The sequence below is a fragment of the Procambarus clarkii genome, chromosome 74 (genome assembly GCF_040958095.1).
Source record: "Procambarus clarkii isolate CNS0578487 chromosome 74, FALCON_Pclarkii_2.0, whole genome shotgun sequence".
Classification (NCBI taxonomy): domain Eukaryota; kingdom Metazoa; phylum Arthropoda; class Malacostraca; order Decapoda; family Cambaridae; genus Procambarus; species Procambarus clarkii.
Window position 1 is genome coordinate 23,754,938 of NC_091223.1, and position 22,658 is coordinate 23,777,595.

The 22,658-nt window shown below is 45.8% G+C and overlaps 1 long non-coding RNA gene across 1 annotated transcript; it reads right to left on the bottom strand.

The window, feature by feature from the left end:
- Positions 1–5,111: 5,111 nt before the first annotated feature.
- Positions 5,112–9,014, bottom strand: LOC138356750 (uncharacterized). The gene is made up of 2 exons (XR_011224634.1): positions 8,825–9,014; positions 5,112–5,448 (listed from the first exon to the last, which is right to left on the bottom strand). It is a non-coding gene; the product is annotated as an uncharacterized lncRNA (long non-coding RNA).
- Between the last annotated feature and the right edge of the window lie 13,644 nt (positions 9,015–22,658).

The following is a 22,658-nucleotide window of genomic DNA, read 5'->3' on the forward strand; positions in this document are numbered from 1 at the left end:
TCGTTGTGGTAGCTGTGCTCTGTCGTTGTGGTAGGCGCGCTCTGTCGTTGTGGTAGCTGTGCTCTGTCGTTGTGGTAGGCGCGCTCTGTCGTTGTGGTAGGCGGGCTCTGTCGTTGTGGTAGGCGCGCTCTGTCGTTGTGGTAGGCGGGCTCTGTCGTTGTGGTAGGTGGGCTCTGTCGTTGTGGTAGCTGTGCTCTGTCGTTGTGGTAGGCGCGCTCTGTCGTTGTGGTAGGTGCGCTCTGTCGTTGTGGTAGGCGGGCTCTGTCGTTGTGGTAGGCGGGCTCTGTCGTTGTGGTAGGTGCGCTCTGTCGTTGTGGTAGGCGGGCTCTGTCGTTGTGGTAGGCGGGCTCTGTCGTTGTGGTAGGCGGGCTCTGTCGTTGTGGTAGGTGCGCTCTGTCGTTGTGGTAGGCGGGCTCTGTCGTTGTGGTAGGCGGGCTCTGTCGTTGTGGTAGGCGGGCTCTGTCGTTGTGGTAGGCGGGCTCTGTCGTTGTGGTAGGCGGGCTCTGTCGTTGTGGTAGGTGCGCTCTGTCGTTGTGGTAGGCGGGCTCTGTCGTTGTGGTAGGCGGGCTCTGTCGTTGTGGTAGGCGCGCTCTGTCGTTGTGGTAGGCGGGCTCTATCGTTGTGGTAGGTGCGCTCTGTCGTTGTGGTAAGCGGGCTCTGTCGTTGTGGTAGGCGGGCTCTGTCGTTGTGGTAGGCGGGCTCTGTCGTTGTGGTAGGTGCGCTCTGTCGTTGTGGTAGGCGGGCTCTGTCGTTGTGGTAGGCGGGCTCTGTCGTTGTGGTAGGTACGCTCTGTCGTTGTGGTAGGCGGGCTCTGTCGTTGTGGTAGGCGGGCTCTGTCGTTGTGGTAGGCGGGCTCTGTCGTTGTGGTAGGTGCGCTCTGTCGTTGTGGTAGTCGGGCTCTGTCGTTGTGGTAGGCGGGCTCTGTCGTTGTGGTAGGCGGGCTCTGTCGTTGTGGTAGGTGCGCTCTGTCGTTGTGGTAGGCGGGCTCTGTCGTTGTGGTAGGCGGGCTCTGTCGTTGTGGTAGGCGGGCTCTGTCGTTGTGGTAGGCGGGCTCTGTCATTGTGGTAGGCGGGCTCTGTCGTTGTGGTAGGTGCGCTCTGTCGTTGTGGTAGGCGGGCTCTGTCGTTGTGGTAGGCGGGCTCTGTCGTTGTGGTAGGCGGGCTCTGTCGTTGTGGTAGGCGCGCTCTGTCGTTGTGGTAGGCGCGCTCTGTCGTTGTGGTAGGCGGGCTCTGTCGTTGTGGTAGGCGCGCTCTGTCGTTGTGGTAGGCGCGCTCTGTCGTTGTGGTAGGCGCGCTCTGTCGTTGTGGTAGACGGGCTCTGTCGTTGTGGTAGGCGTGCTCTGTCGTTGTGGTAGGCGGGCTCTGTCGTTGTGGTAGGCGAGCTCTGTCGTTGTGGTAGGCGGGCTCTGTCGTTGTGGTAGGCGGGCTCTGTCGTTGTGGTAGGCGGGCTCTGTCGTTGTGGTAGGCGGGCTCTGTCGTTGTGGTAGGCGGGCTCTGTCGTTGTGGTAGGCGGGCTCTGTCGTTGTGGTAGGCGCGCTCTGTCGTTGTGGTAGGTGCGCTCTGTCGTTGTGGTAGGCGCGCTCTGTCGTTGTGGTAGGTACGCTCTGTCGTTGTGGTAGGCGCGCTCTGTCGTTGTGGTAGGCGGGCTCTGTCGTTGTGGTAGGCGGGCTCTGTCGTTGTGGTAGGCGGGCTCTGTCGTTGTGGTAGGCGGGCTCTGTCGTTGTGGTAGGCGCGCTCTGTCGTTGTGGTAGGCGGGCTCTTTATCACGGCTCAAGTTTCACCAACAACCACAAAGATGGCGCTGCTTCTCCTCCATGGTGTCAAACACAACTTAGTTTTATTAAGATTCGGAAGGAGGAATGGGTTTGATGTTAAATCTTTATTGACTATAAAATTAATGTTGTTTAATTTTATTTTGGTTTGAGTCCTGAGACTGATTATTTTAACGTAACATTAGCTAAATAGATTTTGTGAGAAGATGACGATGCAGGGAAATTAACCCCGTTTTCTATAGTAAAGTCATTACCATTCTCTTTTATGACTAACTAGTGTGTCTATTTATAATGGAATTAACACAACCAGCGGTAATTTATTTTTACCTGTTGTATTAACAATTTATGGGCGATGTCGGGGATCTTTCCCACACTAGGATTGTAGTCACCTCATTGCCTGAAATTATTTTCTCGTTGATCACGCTCCTGTGATCTCTTTGTGTGCATGTATGTAGAGAGAAAGGTAGGAGTAAGGAGCAACAAAGCCAGGAGAAAGGGTTCATGTGTGGGGTGTCGTGTATCCGAGCCGACTAGACGGCGTTTGTAAGGAGAAAAGGCTAGAAAGATTAATTCAACTTATTCCTATCTTATGCAGGCGATGAGTCACAATAACGTGGTTAATGTATGTTGACCAGACCACACACTAGAAGGTGAAGGGACGACGACGTTACGGTCCGTCCTGGACCATTCTCAAGTCGATTTCTTATTTCTATCTTCTACCTATTTTCTTTACATCATCCCTATCCCTCTACATGTGAACTATTCCTGTACTTCAACCCTCTTTTTACCTCACTCTCCCACGTTATAAAATTGATTTTCTTTACAACTCCTCGACTTGGTAATGGTCCGAGACGTCGTGTCCTCCTTTATGTCCAGTTGTGAGGGTCAGGGGTCGAGACTTGCATTACAGGAGACACGATGTAATCATCATGAATTGTTGACGAAGCTCATGATGTTGGACCCGAGAACTACAGACTTGGACAGACTTCTTCTCATATGTCTTTTGATGACAAGGCGAAGGATGCCTTGACATTTTTTTTTAAATGAATGTTAATTTGTCCTTTACATGTCCCTAAGTAGAAATATATAATATAAAATAGTAATAATTGTGTTGGGGGGACAGGCAGCTAGTGTACATATACAGGTTGTACACCTGTATATGTACACAGACACATATACATATACATGATATGGAGGATTCCACCCAGAAAGTAAAATAACTAACCCATGCCGGATGGAATTATACCACAAGTTAACTAATTCTTGAAGACCTATTTACTGCTAGTTGAACAGTTTCATTAGGTGATAGGAAACAAGCTTAACTATTTCAGTCCCGCAAACGATTCGAACCCGGAATTTTCGATTATAGGTCGAGAACGAATCCGACTGTACTCCCATTACTATTAATCTGTCTTTGTGTCTGTGTCTCTTTGTGTGTGTCTGTGTGTGTCTGTGTGTGTCTGTGTGTGTCTGTGTGTGTGTCTGTGTGTGTGTCTGTGTGTGTGTCTGTGTGTGTGTCTGTGTGTGTGTCTGTGTGTGTGTCTCTGTGTGTGTGTCTGTGTGTGTCTGTGTGTGTGTCTGTGTGTCTGTGTGTGTCTGTGTGTGTGTCTGTGTGTGTGTCTGTCTGTCTCTCTCTAATACTAGGGCTCACTAGGATGGCATTGATGCTGCTGATAAAAGTTCCACTTAGGGCTGTTATCCTGCATCAATTCATCTGTTAACTATATATATACGTATATATATATTAAGTTGAAAACAAATTTATTTTAGATTTATGATTCTATCACGAATCTTCTCGATATTCCTTATGTTTTTCTTCACTGAAGCAGGAATTTAACAATTAACTCTCTAAGGTTTATTTTTACTTATTATTTGGGTCGAACGCCTAGTGAAGCGATTTGTATGATCTCACCTTACATTCTTAAAGATAAATTCTTCTGTGTTAGCACCTGGTTATATTCTCTAATGGTGAGGTGGTAGGTGACATGGATGAATGACATACATGGGAGTCCTATATAATGGGGTCCTATATAATAGGGTAGTAAAATAAGAGTGTGACATGTTGGCAGTTTATGTTCTGGTTGTCTCCGTTCCTGTTGTAGGGTCATTCGGTCCAGCTTCTGCATTGGCCCCGGGTCTTGAAGTGGGTAGAGTGTAACTGTGTGTTAGCTGGTTAGTGATTGCTGGTCTAGATTTAATGATAGGCAGAGCTTTACTGATGTCTAATCTTCTATTGTCGTTGTATCTATTAATTATTTCAGTGTTGCTCGTCACAATATCCCTGGTGATCGTCTCGTTGTGTGTGGCGATGTTCCTTGATGGACTCCTATTGTTTGTGCATTGTTAAACGCCTAGAGAGAGAGAGGTTGTTGCCTTGCCTATATACTGAGATCGTTGGGGCTGACACTCCCCAAGTGGGCACGTGAAGGCATAAACTGTAACAAACTAGGTTTGTTGTAAGAATTATCCAGAAGGTTCCAGAAGTCGTGTAGGGACCTGACCTCACAACGCGCATTCCTCTGGGGATTAGCAAGTCTGAGTCACAAAATGGCGGGCGTCCTTATTCATAGTTTCGTATAATGAATCATTCTATAGTACTCAGTATTTTAGAGAAATTAGCCTTCATTCATTTTGTATTCAAATTGTGTTGTATAGTATTACTGTTTATAATATCAAGAGTATTCTAATTATTAGGATATTGAGTTAAGTCACCATCAGTGACGTCACGAATCAGGACTACTCTTTATTGCGGAGTGACCTGGCAGTCATAGGTCAACAGTTTCCACATTCAGTAATTCTCAAAGGTCAAATAGCCATTTTGGGATCGGGAATAGCTATTCCTTAAGATGCTTGTGTAATTTAACTTCAGTTAAAATATTTCAACCAATCTGGATCAATTCAGTGCAACAGAGGTTAATTGTTAAACTTAAGCCTTGGTAGTACTTGGTAAAACTTAGACTATGCGGAAGGATACAATGCTCTTGTCTGGGGAAGACCAGACGAGGAGAGATGAGTGTGGGATCGAGATCAACTGGGGGAGGTCAACCATCTCACCTCTCCCCCAAGACCAGCACCAACATCTGAGCTGGTCAACATACTGATCTCATTCTTTGCTTTGTGCACATGATTACGGAACGGATCTTGGCGATATCCTGTCGTGAAAGCTTGGGTTCTTGCTGCTGGGTCGTGTATTCTAATATTAGTATATTATGGTAGTAGTCTTTCATATAAACATATTTTGTTGATAACGACAAAGTTTTAGATTTATGATTATTGCACGAATCTTTTGATATTCCTAATATTTTTTTTTCACTGAAGCAGGAAGATTAAAAATTAACTCTCCAAAGTTCATTTTTACTTATTATTTGGGTCTGACGCCTAGTGATGCGTTTCGTAAGGCCTCTCCTTACATTCTCAAAGACAAATTCTTCCGTGTAGCTCCTGATTATATTCTCTAATGGTGAGGTGGTGGGTGACATGGATGAATGACATACATACGGTCCTATAAAATGAGGTCCTATATAATGGGTTATTTAATTTAGAGTGTGACATGTTGGCAGTTTGTTCTTCTTGTTTCTTCCGTTCCTGTTACAGGGACATTCAGTTCCGCTTCTGCATTGGCCCGGGAGTCTTGAAGCGGGTAGAGTGTAGGCGACAAGTCATCAATATACGTCATCCTAAAAAGAGATGAGTACAGTGCAAAAATGAACCTTATCCTCTTTGACCAAACACAATTCCTGAGGGTCACGAGGGATTCAACAGCCGAATTAAAAACGAAAGTAAACAAACTGATTGAAACTGTCAACGTGAAAAAGTCCGGACTTCACCTATCAAAAATCACTGGAGAATACACAGTATTTAATTCATTTAAAAACGGAAATTTTCTCAAATAAATATTAATATTATAATATATTAGCATATTGTGCATATATAGGCATAGGTTAGGTTAGGTGTTTAGGTTCCGTTGGCGATTATTTGTATATTTAGTAGGTGGGTGAAGCATTTACAGCGTTGTGGTTCGTACAAAATTCGTCAGTGAAGTACTTGTTCCGGAAGTGTTCGAACGAATTCAGTTGTGAGTCGTATGTAAACCGTTTCTCATTCATAAACAGGGGGTTTGGCGGGTGTATGGAATCACTTTTGGGTCTTTGTTGACTTTAGGAGGCACTTGAGCCACCTCAAGTGCCGCCTAAAGTCGATTGGCAAGTTAAATAAATGAGGCAGTACTGCAGAATGAGAAATAATACTTAAAGGCACGTGTATCAAAATATAACAAAAAATATTCAACAAATGTACGTTCTTATACACATCCACCCAGGTTGCGTTACTGTAATCAAGAGTGTCACTTCAACAGCTGTCAAACACCACTTAACAGCAGGATAATCCTTTCCCGCCACTCTTGACAGGTGCAAAGAGACAGAAGGTCTCGACCACTGGACGACCAGAACAAAAGTGAACGAACCTGAATAGTACGTGAACACCTCTTGTCAAATCAAAACTCTTCATCAACACAATACATTAACATAAGTAAATACATACACAACAATGTCACCATGGCAACAGATCACTAGTAAATTGCTCTACTTAATGTCACAAAGACCTTCAATTACAAACAATCAAATTAATTAATTTACAAGAATTAATTAACCACAATTACGTTAATTACTCTGTCATGCAGACAGCTAGCAATCACAATTACTTTATCACAACCTGTCACGCAGGTACAAATCAATGATAATCAAATCAAATACAATTAATTACACAACAAAAAATAATTAATCACCAACAATTATGTTAATTACTGTCACAGACATTCTACAAACCAACATTTACGTTAATTACACAATCACACAGACAAGAGCCCAGTGATAACAAATCACTTTACTAATTACGTTAATAATGCCTATTCAATAACTATAGTAAAATTAATAGTTATTGCTTATCACACAGATAAGCCACTAACAAGGCATCACTTAAACAACCACAACACAATACACAATAATTACACACAAATGAGAATAATCAATATAATAATGTGACCCACAGACATCCACTTACATACGTGCCACTATGACGACCGTAGTAATCACACTCTCAACAATTCCTGTAAACAGATGTTAAACACTCATGTGTATATAATGCAATTGTTCACACACACACAATACGTCACTTGTCACTCCCCTTGTGACAGGTCAAGAAAAGTTAAGAGCTGTCACTACTGACAGATAAACACCTCCACGATATCTTTGGACACTACCATAGGAAACTGATTCTGAGATAACTCTGATAATCCGAGATCGGGTAATTACTAATTACCAAATTAATGTGTACAATACAATCTAATTAATACCCGGGAATTTGTGTTTACATACAATTTCGTACCCTGTCACTCTCATACACACAGCTGCTGTTGTAGATGATGTTCGACGTGGCAGGTAGACTGTAGAATTAAGCGAGAGAACCTGGCATTGAATTTCTAAATAAAACAGATAAAATTCACATCTCCGGCTATCATTTGATCGATGATAATCCTTAGTGCTAAGTGATGCAATACGCGAGCCGATCGATCACACAGACACAACCATAAGGACTCCGGCCTAAGGTGCAACAAACACTCACAGTCTTTATACTTAGCTACACCTAACATCTCTCCTTAATGATACAACTAGTATGGCGGAGTATTCCCCGTTATTGTTTCCCGTTTTCTATCCTGGCGCGAGGGAGTACACGCCCACCCACACGCAGCCTCGAGCGAGGGACAAATATTCTACACCTCCTCACTCCTCATATTCGCGAACCCACTACACGCTCGCTAACTCCCCAAGGGGCTGTATTACAGGAACTATGAGAGTTGTTGTAGGGTATTCATAATTTACTATCCTGATACATGTGAAAGGTGCTGCAACTAGGCCAAGTTTCAGCATCTCAGCCTAAATAGAGAAGGAGAAAAAACAAAAAATTATACAATTTTTCAACAATGTTCAATTGCTTTCACAGCCCACAATTGTGAACCATAATCATTTCTATGACACTTAGCTATGACCTTACTATATAATAAAGATTTGCACTAAGGATTTTTATCCCAGATGTATTTAGTGCAATAATACAGATTTTTAAATTTTCCCAAAAACGTATGCAACAAAATGAAGTTTAGCATTATTTATAAAATCAATAAATCTACGTAGATAAGAAAAACTACATGTGTTTTTAGAGGCATAAACTCTACATATAATGTGCAAGTTTCATGTAAATTGAATAATAAATAAAGGCTGTGAAGGCAGATCTAGTTGTAAAAGTTGGAGTGGCGTAGCGCCCCGCGACAAGTTACTCGACAAGTTACTCTACTCGCGGTCACGATCCTCACTCGTCACAATGCGTGATTTACGCATTGCGGCCAGCTCGTACCTTCTATGGAGAGCTCGCATGCATCTAGCTTTCAATGCTTTTCTCTTGTTCGTTTGGTACGTCATATTGCAGTACAAATAGCAAAAATAGCAAGAGTTCTGGGAGATATTGTGAGAGTGCGTCAGCGATACATCGACTTCCTGAGGGACACAAACAGTGACTGACTGCTAAGCCACGAACCCCACCCTCTCTCTCACACGAGACTGTTGCCAATGAGTGAGTTTATATTCGTTTTATGCATAACATGTTATTTTCAACGCTATTACGAAATATTAGACTTCTACAACGTAAGATACAATACTCCGCGGCGCACCCACGCCGTGAGGACCGGATTCACGAAAGTTGCAGCGGGAAATTTGACTCTAATTACGTTATTTTTCAAGATAACATAAAACGGTTTGCACCACAGTGTTGCCAGAACGTTGTAGTATTTTTCGTAAATATTCCATTTTTCTTCGGATTTTCGGGTGCCATGCCCCCTTAATTAAGCTAATAAAACTTCTGGAATATTTTCACACTTGCTTGTTCCTGAGATGATCGGACAATCACTTGTCTTTCAGACTCACTCAATGACCGAGTCTTTCCACTTGGAATGAAAACACCAACACCAACGTGTAGCACCGCCTTGTGCTTAAGCGGTTTACTTACTAATCACACTTCCTCCTGCAGTTTACACGTAGCTTCTTATCCAGCGATCTTAACACTGCTAGTCCATGAGGACGAGCCACGTGGCCTGGCGTCTCCAGCAGCCGTTCATTAGTGTCGTAATTCCTTCTTGCTGATGGAGTTTTGTCCTCTGAACACCTGGAATTACCCAGTGATCCGGTAGCTGGCCTAATTGCTGGTGTTAGGGTTATAATGATACTTAGCACACCGAGACAAGGCGACTTATTTCGGAGCTCTCAAAACCAACCAGTCCTCGACTCAAGTCCATTACAACCAGCGGTCGACCCCACAGATGCATTCATAAATTTTAACATGCTGTTCATTTAAAACAGGAATTTTCTCAAATATAAATTAATATTATGATATATTAGCATATTGTGCATATATAGGCATAGGTTAGGTTAGGTTAGGTGGTTGGGTTCTGTTGGGGATTATTTGTATTTGTAGTACGTGGGTGAAGCATTTATAACGTTGTGGTCGAACAAAATTCGTCAGTGAAGCATTTGTTCCGGAAGTGTTCGAACGAAATGAGTTGTGAGACGTGTGTAAACCGTTTTTCATTCATAAACAGGGGGTTTGGCGGGTGCATGGAATCACTTTTGGATCTTTGTTTGGAGGACGGGCTGCTCAAAACAGCCATCTTTCCCCCTTGGTCGAGTCCTTCCGAATGCCTGCACTGGGCTTCGCAAGCCAGCCCGTCCTCCAGACAAAGACCCAAAAAGTGATTCCATCCACCCGCCAAACCCGCTGTTTATGAATGAAAGACGGTTTACACACGACTCAAATGATTTCGTTCGAATACGTCCGGAATGGGAGTCTGGCCCTAGCTTTGGTACGGGACAGACGTGTTGCATTGGCGCTCCAGCAGTTGGTGTTGTTTGCCAGTTTCGGCCGGTTGGGGGCGGGTGTGTCTCTGCTTGCCTGTGTTGACGTGGCGTTACGATGGGGGTCCCTCTACCCCCTGTCGTTTGGGCTCAGTCTGTGGGACTAGAGTTCTCTGTGCGGGCTGGTTACCCGGAGATTGCCCTGACTTGTGAAATGCTCTGTCCCTGTGTTTGCGATTTATGGGGTCGATTTGGTAACGGCCCGTAGGGCAATTGTGAAGTTCGCAGAGGAGGTGGCATATCGCGATTTTCTCCGGCGATACGAGGGGCGGACACTACCCCTGCTGGATGGTGCGGGCACTGTAACCCTCTCGGATAGAAGTGGTGCACTTACTTTCATCAGTGTGCATGGGGCTCCCTTGGAGTTTCCAGAGGCTCTGCTACGGCGGTATTTCGGCCGGTTTGGCGCAGTTGTTAGTGTGAGGGTGAACGTGGTGTCTTCTAGTCCTCTTAAGCATGTGAGGTCTAACATTCGCACCCTGGGCATGAGACTCTGGGCGGATATTCCGTCCTCTGTGCGCCTTATGGGGTACAACGTTCGGGTGTTTTACGGACGTGTTTTCGTTGTGGTCTTTTGGGCCATCAGGCTGCTGACTGTTCTGCGCCTGCTGTTGCACCAGTGAATCTCTTCAGTGAGGAGGATTTTCCGCTCCTTCTTCCAACTGCCGTTTGCTCGGACCCCTCGTCTTCCAGTTCTTCCTCTGCTGTGTCTGTCCCGGTCCCTGCACCCTCGCCGTCTGTTCCGGCTGTGCTGGGAGCTGGGGTGGATCCGGCATTCCCTCCTGTGCCTGGCCTGGTGCCCCGTGTGGTTGAGGAGGCTGCCGTACTGCGGCGTGCGTCGGTTTGCTCGGCTGGTGCTGCGCGGGTCGCTGAGTCTGCCTCCGGGTCTGATGATGTGAGGCCCGAGCCTAAGCGTTCCCGGCGTTCTTCTGCGTGGGCTGAAGCTGGCGACTTCGACGAGTGTCGTCTTTCCGTTGACGGTGGGATGGCACCGGATGTGGTGCACACTACGGTGATGGCGGAGGTACACTTGCCTGAGGATGCCGGTGCCGGCATTTCGGCCTCCCCTCCTGGTCTGGTGTCCGAGGGTCCTGCTTCAGGTGCGGCGCCTGTGTGGGGTGGCTCCGGTTCTTCGTGGGGAGTGGTTCCCCCTGCTGTGGTTGGTGGTGAGCGGGGTGGCCTGGTGATGGTGTTGAGAAAGGATGCTCGCTCTGAGAGTTCTGTGGCCCCTTCCTCGTTACCAGTTTCCTCGACAGCGGTCTTGCCGCCTCTTCCGTCTCCAGCAGTCTCTTCTGTGTCTCCTGCGGTATCCATGGAGGTGCTACAGTCTCGTCGTCCGGCCCCTGCTCCTATGTGTGCGACTTCGTGGCAGTCTCGGTGGCCCTCGTCCGCTTCTCCAGTGTCGTCTGCTTCCTCGATGGGCGTGGATGGCGCTCCCCGGCCTCGTTATGCGACTTGCGTCAGTGACCTCGGGCGTTGGCCGATGCCGCCCGATATAGATGTTCCTGAGTTTATGATACCCCCTCGGGCGAGCGGGATCAAAAACCCTACCGACCTTGAAGATTTGGTCTGGGAAGCTTACAAGGCGAAGTATCCTTCCGCTGTTTTCCCGGAGAAGTACATTTCTCACGCTGTTCTTCGCAAATGATTTCTGTGTATTCTGTGTTTCCTGTTGTGTACAGTGCGGATGGGGTGTGTGTGTGTGAGTGGGTGGGGTGGGTTTTGTTTCCCGGTTCCTGCGTGCTCCGGTGTATGTTGTAGGTTTTCTTTGTATGGCTGGTGGGTGGGTGTGCGGTTCCTGTGTATTTGTGTGTTCGGTTGTGGATGTCGTATGCGCTTGTGTATGTCATATTGTGTGCCCTTCAGGCTGTTGGTGAGTGCTCTTTGTTCGGTTGTGCCATTTTGTTTTGCCTTCTGTTTGTTATGGCGTGCTTTACCTGTTGTACGTGTTTGTTCTTTATGTTTTGTTTGGGATGTATTGTGTTTGTACTGTTATGTTCCCTGTTGTGCCTTTGTTGTATGTTTTGTTTTATGACGCTTTTGTTTTGTGATGTTACTGTGCTTGCTAGTTTGCCTTTGTATTATACTTTGCCATTGTTTTATATCGTGTTGTATTATACCTTGTATGCCATTGTATTATACCTTGTTGTATGCTGTATTTTTCTGTGTCTTTATCGTGTTTGTGGTTTATTGTGACATGCTGTCGGCCCTTCTGGCCGGTGGTCTATTGTTTTCTTTTGTTCTGTTCTGTATTCTGTGCTGTTTTTATTGTATTTAAGTTGCATGCTTTGCATGTAAAAATAAAAAAAAAAAAAAAAAATACGTCTGGAATGGATGCGTCACTGACGAATTTTGTTCGAACCACAACGCTATAAATGCTTCACCAACGTACTACAAATACAAATAATCTCCAACAGAACCTAAACACCTACCCTAACTTATGCATATATATGCACAATATGCTAATATATTATAATATTAATTTACATTTGAGAAATTCCCGTTTTCAATGAAATGCATGTACAAATTTATGAATGCTTCTGTGGGGTCGACCGCTGGATGTAATGGACTTGAGTCGAGGACGGGCTGCTCAAGTGGCCTCGTGCGCCTGGTAAATGCTATGACGTCAGTACCTCTTGGCCTGTCAGGAGGTCTGAACTTTTGGCGCGCTCCCATACTCTCCTGGGATTGGTTTAGGAACGACTTCATGCTGGTGGAGTCAAGCCTGGGGTTCCCGCGCCTCACACAGTGCCCCGTTGTTCAGGTGCATTAGAGGGGGAGTTTAGGAGAGAGAGCCGATCTCCAGCCCCCACCACCACTCTACACCACAAGTTACCCCCCACCCACCCTCCTGGGTGGGTAGTGGGCCACCCCTGGTAACAAAGCCCTGCATTCAGCATTGCAGCTGACCCAGGTGACCCAGGTCGCACCTGTTGACCTCTTGGTACCTCCTCTAGAAGCATCAACAAGTTATGCCTGTGTAATCATCGGACAGTGAGAGATATACAGGTCGTCTAAGTGAAATACAGATTATACAGATCGTTGCCGCTCGTTGGTTGAAAACACTATATTTCTAGTGTTAATCTAGACTTGCTGCCCGACTTCGTGTTTGTGAGTAAACCTGCCGTTGTGCGGTGCGCCTCACACCGGTCTAATACGAGTGCCGCTGCGTCCAGACTCGACCTACAATGTCGTTGCATGTTTTCATCCACCACCTGCCGTGCCCTCCCACCTGTAGCTGGATGAGGATCTGAGAGTTCTTCTACTCCTGTAGCACGCCCGAGGCCAGGCTTGACTTGCCAGAGCTTGATCCGTCCCGCAGGCCCACAATAGGCCGGTTGTTCTGGCACTTGTTGCAGAAAACTCCATTTTTTTTAAGATATCCACTTTTGTTCCGGCAATATTTCTTATACTCGCTGGGAGGATAGTGAACAACCGTGGACCTCTGATGTTCATAAAGTGTTCTCTGTTTGTGCCTATGGCACCTCTACTATTCACTGGCTTTATCCTGCATTTTCTTCCTTATCATGAGGTGTCAAGTGCAATGTAATTCGGACACTGTTACTTGGTACAGTGAGGTTAAAGTGTTACACAATAGCCAGTGATTTAGACCTTCACAGCAGAGCCACAATAATATCCTCAGTGACAGGTGGAGTTAAGTGGTAGGCCTATGAATAGTTGTGTGGTGGTTTTCTTTTTTGCTTTCACGACTGCAATGCGTACGTCGCCATTGTACATGTGGCAGACGCTTCACGAAACTGTCGGAATTAGCAGAATAGAAAATACAAGAGCAACCGTACAGGGCCTGGGAGCAAGGTCGAGTTAGAGTCCTTGAGGGTCTCTTCTCAGACTAGCCTCACCTGGTCCTGCTCCACGGTGGTCGTTGGAATCTCCTCAATGATGTAACACTTTAAGGGACTCCTAGGGTCCTCATCACATTTATAGTTTAGTGAATAATAGGCAACTCGGTGTTGAAGACACTTAGAGCTGAAGGCTTGAGTAATATTGGCAGTATTCAGAAGTGGTTCAACGGAAACACTGCATAAAGCTTAACAGTAGTTTATTTACTAACTTAACCACTAATACACAGGGTGTTTTATTTACTTTAGATTGGCGTCAGCAAGGCTATGGTTATATTAGCGAGACTCTTGACGTCTGGCTAAACGACTCGTATCCACTCGTAGAGAAACACCTAACTTAACACAGTTGACAGCCAATCATTAACACGGCAACCTAACTGCCGGTATGCAAAGGGATCACAAGAGTTCCAACCGGATACTCGGTAATGATGATATGCAATAAATCAACAACTACACTGTCAATGGGCATTCTGGAGATAGCCAACATGCCAGGTCACTATCCAGGGTTAACAGAAATAGGACCTTGTGCACAAGATCGGTGCACTGTGCACTGCAATGAGCCATTCCAGTCAGCTGTGGGAGAATCTTGAGAGACCATTCTCTGACAAGTTTCCATACAGTGATTCCTTCCATATCTGTCACTCCAGTATGTTGTTATTTTGCTGTGGAAGAAGTGAATATGTAGAGATGGCGATCCTTGTCTAGGGACAGTTGAATTGCCTTGACCAGTGATAGAATTGAGGAGTCTTTACCAGAGAGAGTGTTGACGAACCTTGCCATGTGTGTGTGTGGTGACGAGCCTTGACTACTGACAGTGTGACGAGCTTTGACCACTGAGAGTGTGACGAGCCTTCACCATGGATTGTGGTGACGAGCCTTGATTACTGATAGTGTGACTAACGTTGACCACTGATAGTGTGACGAGCCGTGGCCACTGATAGTGTGACGAACCTTGACCACTGTGTGACGAGCCTTGATCACTAATAGTGTGACGAACCTTGACCACTGACAGTGTGACGAGCCTTGATCACTAATAGTGTGACGAGCCTTGACCACTGACAGTGTGACGAGCCTTGATCACTAATAGTGTGACGAGCCTTGACCACTGATAGTGTGACGAACCTTTACCACTGATAGCGTGACGAACCTTCACCACTGATAGTGTGACGAGCCTTGACCACTGATAGTGTGACGAGCCTTGACCACTGATAGTGTGATGAGACTTGACCACTAATAGTGTGACGAGCCGTGACCACTGATAGTGTGACGAGCCTTGACCACTGATAGTGTGACGAGCCTTGACCACTGATAGTGTGACGAGCCTTGACCACTGATAGTGTGACGAGCCTTGACCACTGATTGTGTGACGAGCCTTGACCACTGATAGTGTGACGAGCCTTGACCACTGATAGTGTGACGAGCCTTGACCACTGATAGTGTGACGAGCCTTGACCACTGATAGTGTGACGAGCCTTGACCACTGATAGTGTGACGAGCCTTGACCACTGATAGTGTGACGAGCCTTGACCACTGATAGTGTGACGAGCCTTGACCACTGATAGTGTGACGAGCCTTGACCACTGATAGTGTGACGAGCCTTGACCACTGATAGTGTGACGAGCCTTGACCACTGATAGTGTGACGAGCCTTGACCACTGATAGTGTGACGAGCCTTGACCACTGATAGTGTGACGAGCCTTGACCACTGATAGTGTGACGAGCTTTGACCACTGATAGTGTGACGAGCCTTGACCACTGATAGTGTGACGAGCCTTGACCACTGATAGCGTGACGAGCCTTGACCACTGATAGCGTGACGAGCCTTGACCACTGATAGCGTGACGAGCCTTGACCACTGATAGTGTGACGAGACTTGACCACTGATAGTGTGACGAGCCTTGACCACTGATAGTGTGACGAGCCTTGACCACTGATAGTGTGACGAGCCTTAACCACTGATAGTGTGACGAACCTTGACCACTGATAGTGTGACGAGCCTTGACCACTGACAGTGTGACGAGCCTTGACCACTGACAGTGTGACGAACCTTGTGACGGACGACATGACAAGAATGACGGACCATTTGAACCACACACTCCCACACTTCCCTCAGGTGAAGGTTACTGTCCGCCAAACACAACAAAACGTTCGAACAAGTTTTAACACCACCTAATAAGTTGTAACAACCAATAAAACAAGTTGTAACAACGTTCTAATACGTAATAAACGTATTTAAAACGTAATAAACTTTATTACAAGTTGAACTGAGCGGAAAATAGGGAGAGTTAGGTTGTGTAGTTGAAGGCTGGTCCATCGCTGCCTCCACCACAACAATGTAGCTACAATATAGACACATTCACACAACGTTAAACCATTAGGAATATAAACACAATAAAACGTTTCGTTAATAATAAAAACCGCTCTATCTCCCGAACAATATTTAACAAATATTCAGAGTTTTCATTTTGTCATCACGTCATAAACATTTACGCTATTTGTATTCCACTCAAAACAAATGTAATTACACTAAATGTTGTCCACTGGTCAAGAGACGTGACTGGTGTAGAGACATGCAGTTATGATGCACGTGAAAAGTTGACAACTTTGACATTATGACTCTGTGAAGTGACTCTTTCGTGTTCTTTGTTTATAACTGAGGAACTTTATAGCTTTATAACTTTTTAGCTGATTGGCTTTATAACTGAGTGAGTTTATATATGTATGAGTGACTATTATAACTGAGTAACTTTATAACTGAGTGACTTTATAACTGAGTGACTCTTATAACTGAGTGACTTCATATATGAGTGACTTTATATATGAGTGACTTTATATATGAGTGACTCTATAACTGAGTGACTCTATAGCTGAGTGACTTTATAACTGAGTGACTTTATAACTGAGTGACTTTATAACTGAGTGACTCTTATAACTGAGTGACTTCATATATGAGTGACTTTATATATGAGTGACTCTATAACTGAGTGACTCTATAGCTGAGTGACTTTATAACTGAGTGACTTTATAACTGAGTGAGTTTATATATGTATGAGTGACTATTATAACTGAGTGACTCTATAACTGAGTGACTTTATAACTGAGCGACTTTATAACTGAGTGACTTTATAACTGAGTGACTTTATAACTGAGTGACTTTATAACTGAGTGACTTTATAACTGAGCGACTTTATAACTGAGTGACTTTATAACTGAGTGACTTTATAACTGAGTGACTTTATAACTGAGTGACTTTATAACTGAGTGACTTTATAACTGAGTGACTTCATATATGAGTGACTTTATATATGAGTGACTCTATAACTGAGTGACTCTATAGCTGAGTGACTCTATAGCTGAGTGACTCTATAGCTGAGTGTGACTATAGCTGAGTGACTCTATAGCTGAGTGACTCTATAGCTGAGTGACTCTATTGCTGAGTGTGACTATAGCTGAGTGACTCTATAGCTGAGTGAATCTATAGCTGAGTGACTCTATAACTTAGTGACTCTATAACTGAGTGACTCTATAACTGAGTGACTCTATAACTGAGTGACTCTATAACTGAGTGACTCTATAGCTGAGTGACTATAGCTGAGTGACTATAGCTGAGTGACTCTGTAGGAAAATCCTAGCAGGCTTTATTCTTTTTCTTTTTATGAATATTCAAATATTTACTTTATGTTTTTTTAATTGACTTTAATATTACATTAGTTTTATTTGATTATTTTTTAGTTAATCTTCAATATTGAATTATTGTTCTTAATTTTTAGTGGACTGCATATTATAATTCAGCCTGCCAGAACTTAGCACACACAATGGGAGGGACAAATGCAACTTGCACCACCTTGTAATGAATAAGCTGCAAGCTGTATTTGTTTACCTTATTGTTACAAATTATCAATTATTAATCATACCACATATGGTGGTATGATTAATAATTGGTGACTCTATAATCTATTATTATTCTATCTACAGTGTTAAAGAACATGTTGGCCTTAGCTGCTACTGTAGGTGTGGACTAAATAGGCTGACTTGTTCTTCAGCATCAGATTATGGTGTGGCCCTGTGCCCCAGAGTGCCACGTAATGGCGGCCTGGGCCAGCTGGCGTCTTTGTGTACAACAGACTAGTAATTCTACAATTATGATGGGGGCCAGCTGTCTGCTTCAATAACTTCCCCTCACAATTACCTGTTTGAAATGTTTAACATTAGTAAAGCACATTAACATATAAAGTACATGTGTCATGAATATTTGTGTAAGTAGTAAAGAGCTGAGTAAAATGCTACTCACTGTGTTTGTGGTGTTCTCATGCTAATAACCGGCTACTTATTCTATATTATACAGTGCACTACTAAGAAAAGAATATAAAGCAGTCGCCTATTTAAGCACTCTTGTTTGTAGAGAGGCTATTGTGGTCGCTACTTGCTTGTTGACACATAATCTGGGTGTCTTAACGAGTCTTTGCCAGCCCGTGAGGAGTCTCCACTCTCTCCTGTGTTTGTTATGATTCTGTAGTGACGCTGCCTCCCTCCCTCCCTTTGTGGTGATAATATCCTAGTTCTACTTCGGATATAATTTAACAGTAACAAGGGAGTCAAGCCATATTTCTTGTGTTGGTAATTATATTCAGTCCTAGTGAACACTTTTTTATTAAGTTTAACATCTAGACTGTTGTTTAAAAAGAGATGAGATATATAAATATACGTCTCGCTGATGTCACAGAATAACCCACTCTCTCTTTCTTCATGGGGTAACTGTATTATTTTGTGTGTCGGATTTCCGACAGACTCTATTACTGAGTGACTCTATAACTGAGTGACTCTATAACTGAGTGACTCTATAACCGAGTGACTCTATAACCGAGTGACTCTATAACCGAGTGACTCAATAACCGAGTGACTCTATAACCGAGTGACTCTATAACCGAGTGACTCTATAACCGAGTGACTCTATAACAGAGTGACTCTATAACCGAGTGACTCTATAACCGAGTGACTCTATAACCGAGTGACTCTATAACCGAGTGATTCTATAACCGAGTGACTCTATAACCGAGTGATTCTATAACCGAGTGATTCTATAACCGAGTGACTCTATAACCGAGAGACTCTATGACTGAGAGACTCTGTAACTGAGTGTATCACTTTGTCACTTCTTCATTAATGGTTTATCAACGTTGATAAAGTTGTAGCTGACTTGATATCGCTTTTCCTCCTACTTTGGAACTCTTTAGAAACCTTTATCTCCACCTACACCCCTGCCAGCCTACAGTGAAATCTGAGGCCAGGTCAAAGACCGGGCCGCGGGGACCGTGGACCCCTGAACCAGGGGGTTCAAAGTCTCCCAGGAGACGGGTGGGAGAAAGGGAATGGCTCTCCCCTGGTCAGTGTGTGTTCTTACATATGTTCACTGCCTAAAAGATACTCTCACAATATAAATATGCACGATGAAGAGAATTTAACAATTAAAATAGACAATGCCTAAAGGATGGTATAACACTACAGGACCAGCCGGCGCCATTAGTGAACAAGACAGGATTGCAATTACTACTGAAAGATCTTTCTAGCTCATTAACGAGGAATTGATAAACCAGGTTAAGACATCCTATTCTAAACACCTTAACAAAAGAAACTAAGTGTAATATGTCAACTGTATCTTAAAGGGAGCAAGTGATCACATCACAGCAAAAGAAATTACAAGTCCAGACATTTGAGGAATATTCCAGTGCTATCTTCACTATCTTTACATAGACCCTCTGGTGTCTGCTATACCTGTTGGTGTTAGTGTTGAGTGTCTGCTATACCTGCTGGTGTCAGTGTATAGTGTCTGCTATACCTGCTGGTGTCAGTGTAGTGTCTGCTATACCTGCTGGTGTCAGTGTAGTGTCTGCTATACCTGCTGGTGTCAGTGTAGTGTCTGCTATACCTGTTGGTGTCAGTGTAGTGTCTGCTATACCTGCTGGTGTCAGTGTAGTGTCTGTGAGTGTTTTACCTGGTCTGGCCCTAGCTTAGGTAGGGGAGAGACGTGTTGCCTCGGCGCTCCAGCTGTTGGTGTTGTTTATCAATTTGGCCGGTTGAGGGCGGGTGTGTCTCTGCCTGCCTGTGCTAACGTGGAGTTCACGATGGGGGTCCCCCTCCCCCCTGTACTGCGGGCTCAGTCTGTGGGCCTCGAATTCTCCGGCCGGGCTAAGTACCCAGAGATAGCGCTGGTGTGTGAGTTGCTTCATATCCCTGTGATCAACATTTATGGAGTCGAGCTGGTGATGGCTCGTCGAGCGATATTGAAGTTCACAGAGGAATTGGCGTATCGCGACTTTCTCCGTCGATACGAGGGGCGGACATTACCCCTGCCGGATGGTGCGGGCACTGTGTCACTCTCTGATCGGAGTGGTGACCTCACGTACGTCAGTGTGCATGGGACTCCATTGGAGTTTCCGGAGGGTCTGCTACGGCGGTACTTCGGCCGGTTTGGCGGAGTGGTTAGTGTGCGGGTGAACGTGGTGTCTTCCAGTCCACTTAAGGGTGTGAGGACTAATATTCGCACCCTGGGTATGAGGCTTCGGGAAGATATTCCGTCCTCTGTGCGTCTTATGGGTTACAACGTTCGGGTGTTTTACGCCCGCCAGCCTCGGACGTGTTATCGTTGTGGCCTCTTGGGCCATCAGGCTGCTGACTGTTCTGCGCCTGCCGTTGCACCCGTGAGCCTCTTCAGTGAGGAGGATTTTCCGCCGCTTCCTGTGGAGGAGGATTCAGTGGATGTGGACGTCTCTTCAGCCGCGGATGTGCCCCCCTGTTTCGCCTGTTGCACCGCCTTTTGCGCCCCCTGTTGTTGTCGCCTCTCCTCAAGCGGTTGTGTCGTCGCATGGTGATCGTCCTACTCCGACTAGTGTCCCTGGGGTTCTTCAGCCGGCCTTCTGCTCGATTCCCCCGTCTTCCAGTTCGTCCTCTGCTGCGTCTGACCCTGTCCCTGCACCCTCGCCGTTTGTTCCGGCTGTGCTGGGTGCTGGGGTGGATCCGGCGATTCCTCCTGTGCCTGGCCTGGTGCCCCATGTGGTTGAGGATGCTGCCGTTCTGCGACGTGCGTCGGTTCGCCCGGCTTGTGTTGCGCGTGTCTCTGAGTCAGCCTCCGGGTCTGATGATGTGCACCAGAGCCTAAGCGTTCCCGGCGTTCGTCTTCAGCGTGGGCTGACATTGGCGATTTCGACGCTTGTGGATTTGCCGGCGACGGAGGGATGGCTCCGGTTGTGTTGCAGACTATGGTGGTGGCGGAGGTACATTTGCCTGAGGATGCCAGTGCCGGTGTTTCGGCCTCCACTTCAGATATGGTGTCTGCGGTTCCTGCTTCAGGTGCGTCGCCTGCCTCGGATGGCTCCGGTTCTTCGTGGGGGGTGGTTCCCCCTGCTGAGGTTCGCGGTGAGCGGGGTGGCCTGGTGATGGTGTTGACGAAGACTGCTCGCTCTGGAGGTTCTGTAACCCCTTCCTCGGTCCCCGTTTCATCGACTGCGGTCTCGACGCTGTTTTCATTTGCTTGTTGTGATTTGTTTGTAATTATTGTTGTTTTGTGGTCGGTCCTTCCGGTCGGCGTTTTTGTGTTTAGTACATTTGTTCCTTTATGTTTTTGCACGTTTGTGCTTTGTTATTTTGGTCTGTTCCATGTTGTTATTGTTTACTTTTACTGTACTTATAAGCATGCTTGCATGTAAAAAAAAAAAAAAAAAAAAAGGAATTGTCTGCTATACCTGCTGGTGTCTGCTATACCTGCTGGTGTCTGCTATACCTGCTGGTGTCAGTGTTGAGTGTCTGCTATACCTGCTGGTGTCTGCTATACCTGCTGGTGTCAGTGTTGAGTGTCTGCTATACCTGCTGGTGTCTGCTATACCTGCTGGTGTCTGCTATACCTGCTGGTGTCTGCTATACCTGCTGGTGTCAGTGTTGAGTGTCTGCTATACCTGCTGGTGTCAGTGTATAGTGTTTGCTATACCTGTTGGTGTCAGTGTTGAGTGTCTGCTATACCTGCTGGTGTCAGTGTTGAGTGTCTGCTATACCTGCTGGTGTCAGTGTTGATTGTCTGCTATACCTGCTGGTGTCAGTGTATAGTGTCTGCTATACCTGCTCGTGTCAGTGTATAGTGTCTGCTATACCTGCTGGTGTCAGTGTATAGTGTTTGCTATACCTGCTGGTGTCAGTGTTGAGTGTCTGCTATACCTGCTGGTGTCAGTGTATAGTGTTTGCTATACCTGCTGGTGTCAGTGTTGAGTGTCTGCTATACCTGCTGGTGTCAGTGTTGATTGTCTGCTATACCTGCTGGTGTCAGTGTATAGTGTCTGCTATACCTGCTGGTGTCAGCGTATAGGGTCTGCTATACCTGCTCGTGTCAGTGTATAGTGTCTGCTATACCTGCTGGTGTCAGTGTATAGGGTCTGCTATACCTGCTGGTGTCAGTGTATAGTGTTTGCTATACCTGCTGGTGTCAGTGTTGAGTGTCTGCTATACCTGCTGGTGTCAGTGTTGATTGTCTGCTATACCTGCTGGTGTCAGTGTTGAGTGTCTGCTATACCTGCTGGTGTCAGTGTTGAGTGTCTGCTATACCTGCTGGTGTCAGTGTATAGGGTCTGCTATACCTGCTGGTGTCAGTGTAGTGTCTGCTATACCTGCTGGTGTCAGTGTAGTGTCTGCTATACCTGCTGGTGTCAGTGTAGTGTCTGCTATACATGCTGGTGTCAGTGTAGTGTCTGCTATACCTGCTGGTGTCAGTGTAGTGTCTGCTATACCTGCTGGTGTCAGTGTAGTGTCTGCTATACCTGTTGGTGTCAGTGTAGTGTCTGCAATACCTGCTGGTGTCAGTGTAGTGTCTGCTATACCTGCTGGTGTCAGTGTAGTGTCTGCTATACCTGCTGGTGTCAGTGTAGTGTCTGCTATACCTGCTGGTGTCAGTGTAGTGTCTGCTATACCTGCTGGTGTCAGTGTAGTGTCTGCTATACCTGCTGGTGTCAGTGTAGTGTCTGCTATACCTGCTGGTGTCAGTGTAGTGTCTGCTATACCTGCTGGTGTCAGTGTAGTGTCTGCTATACC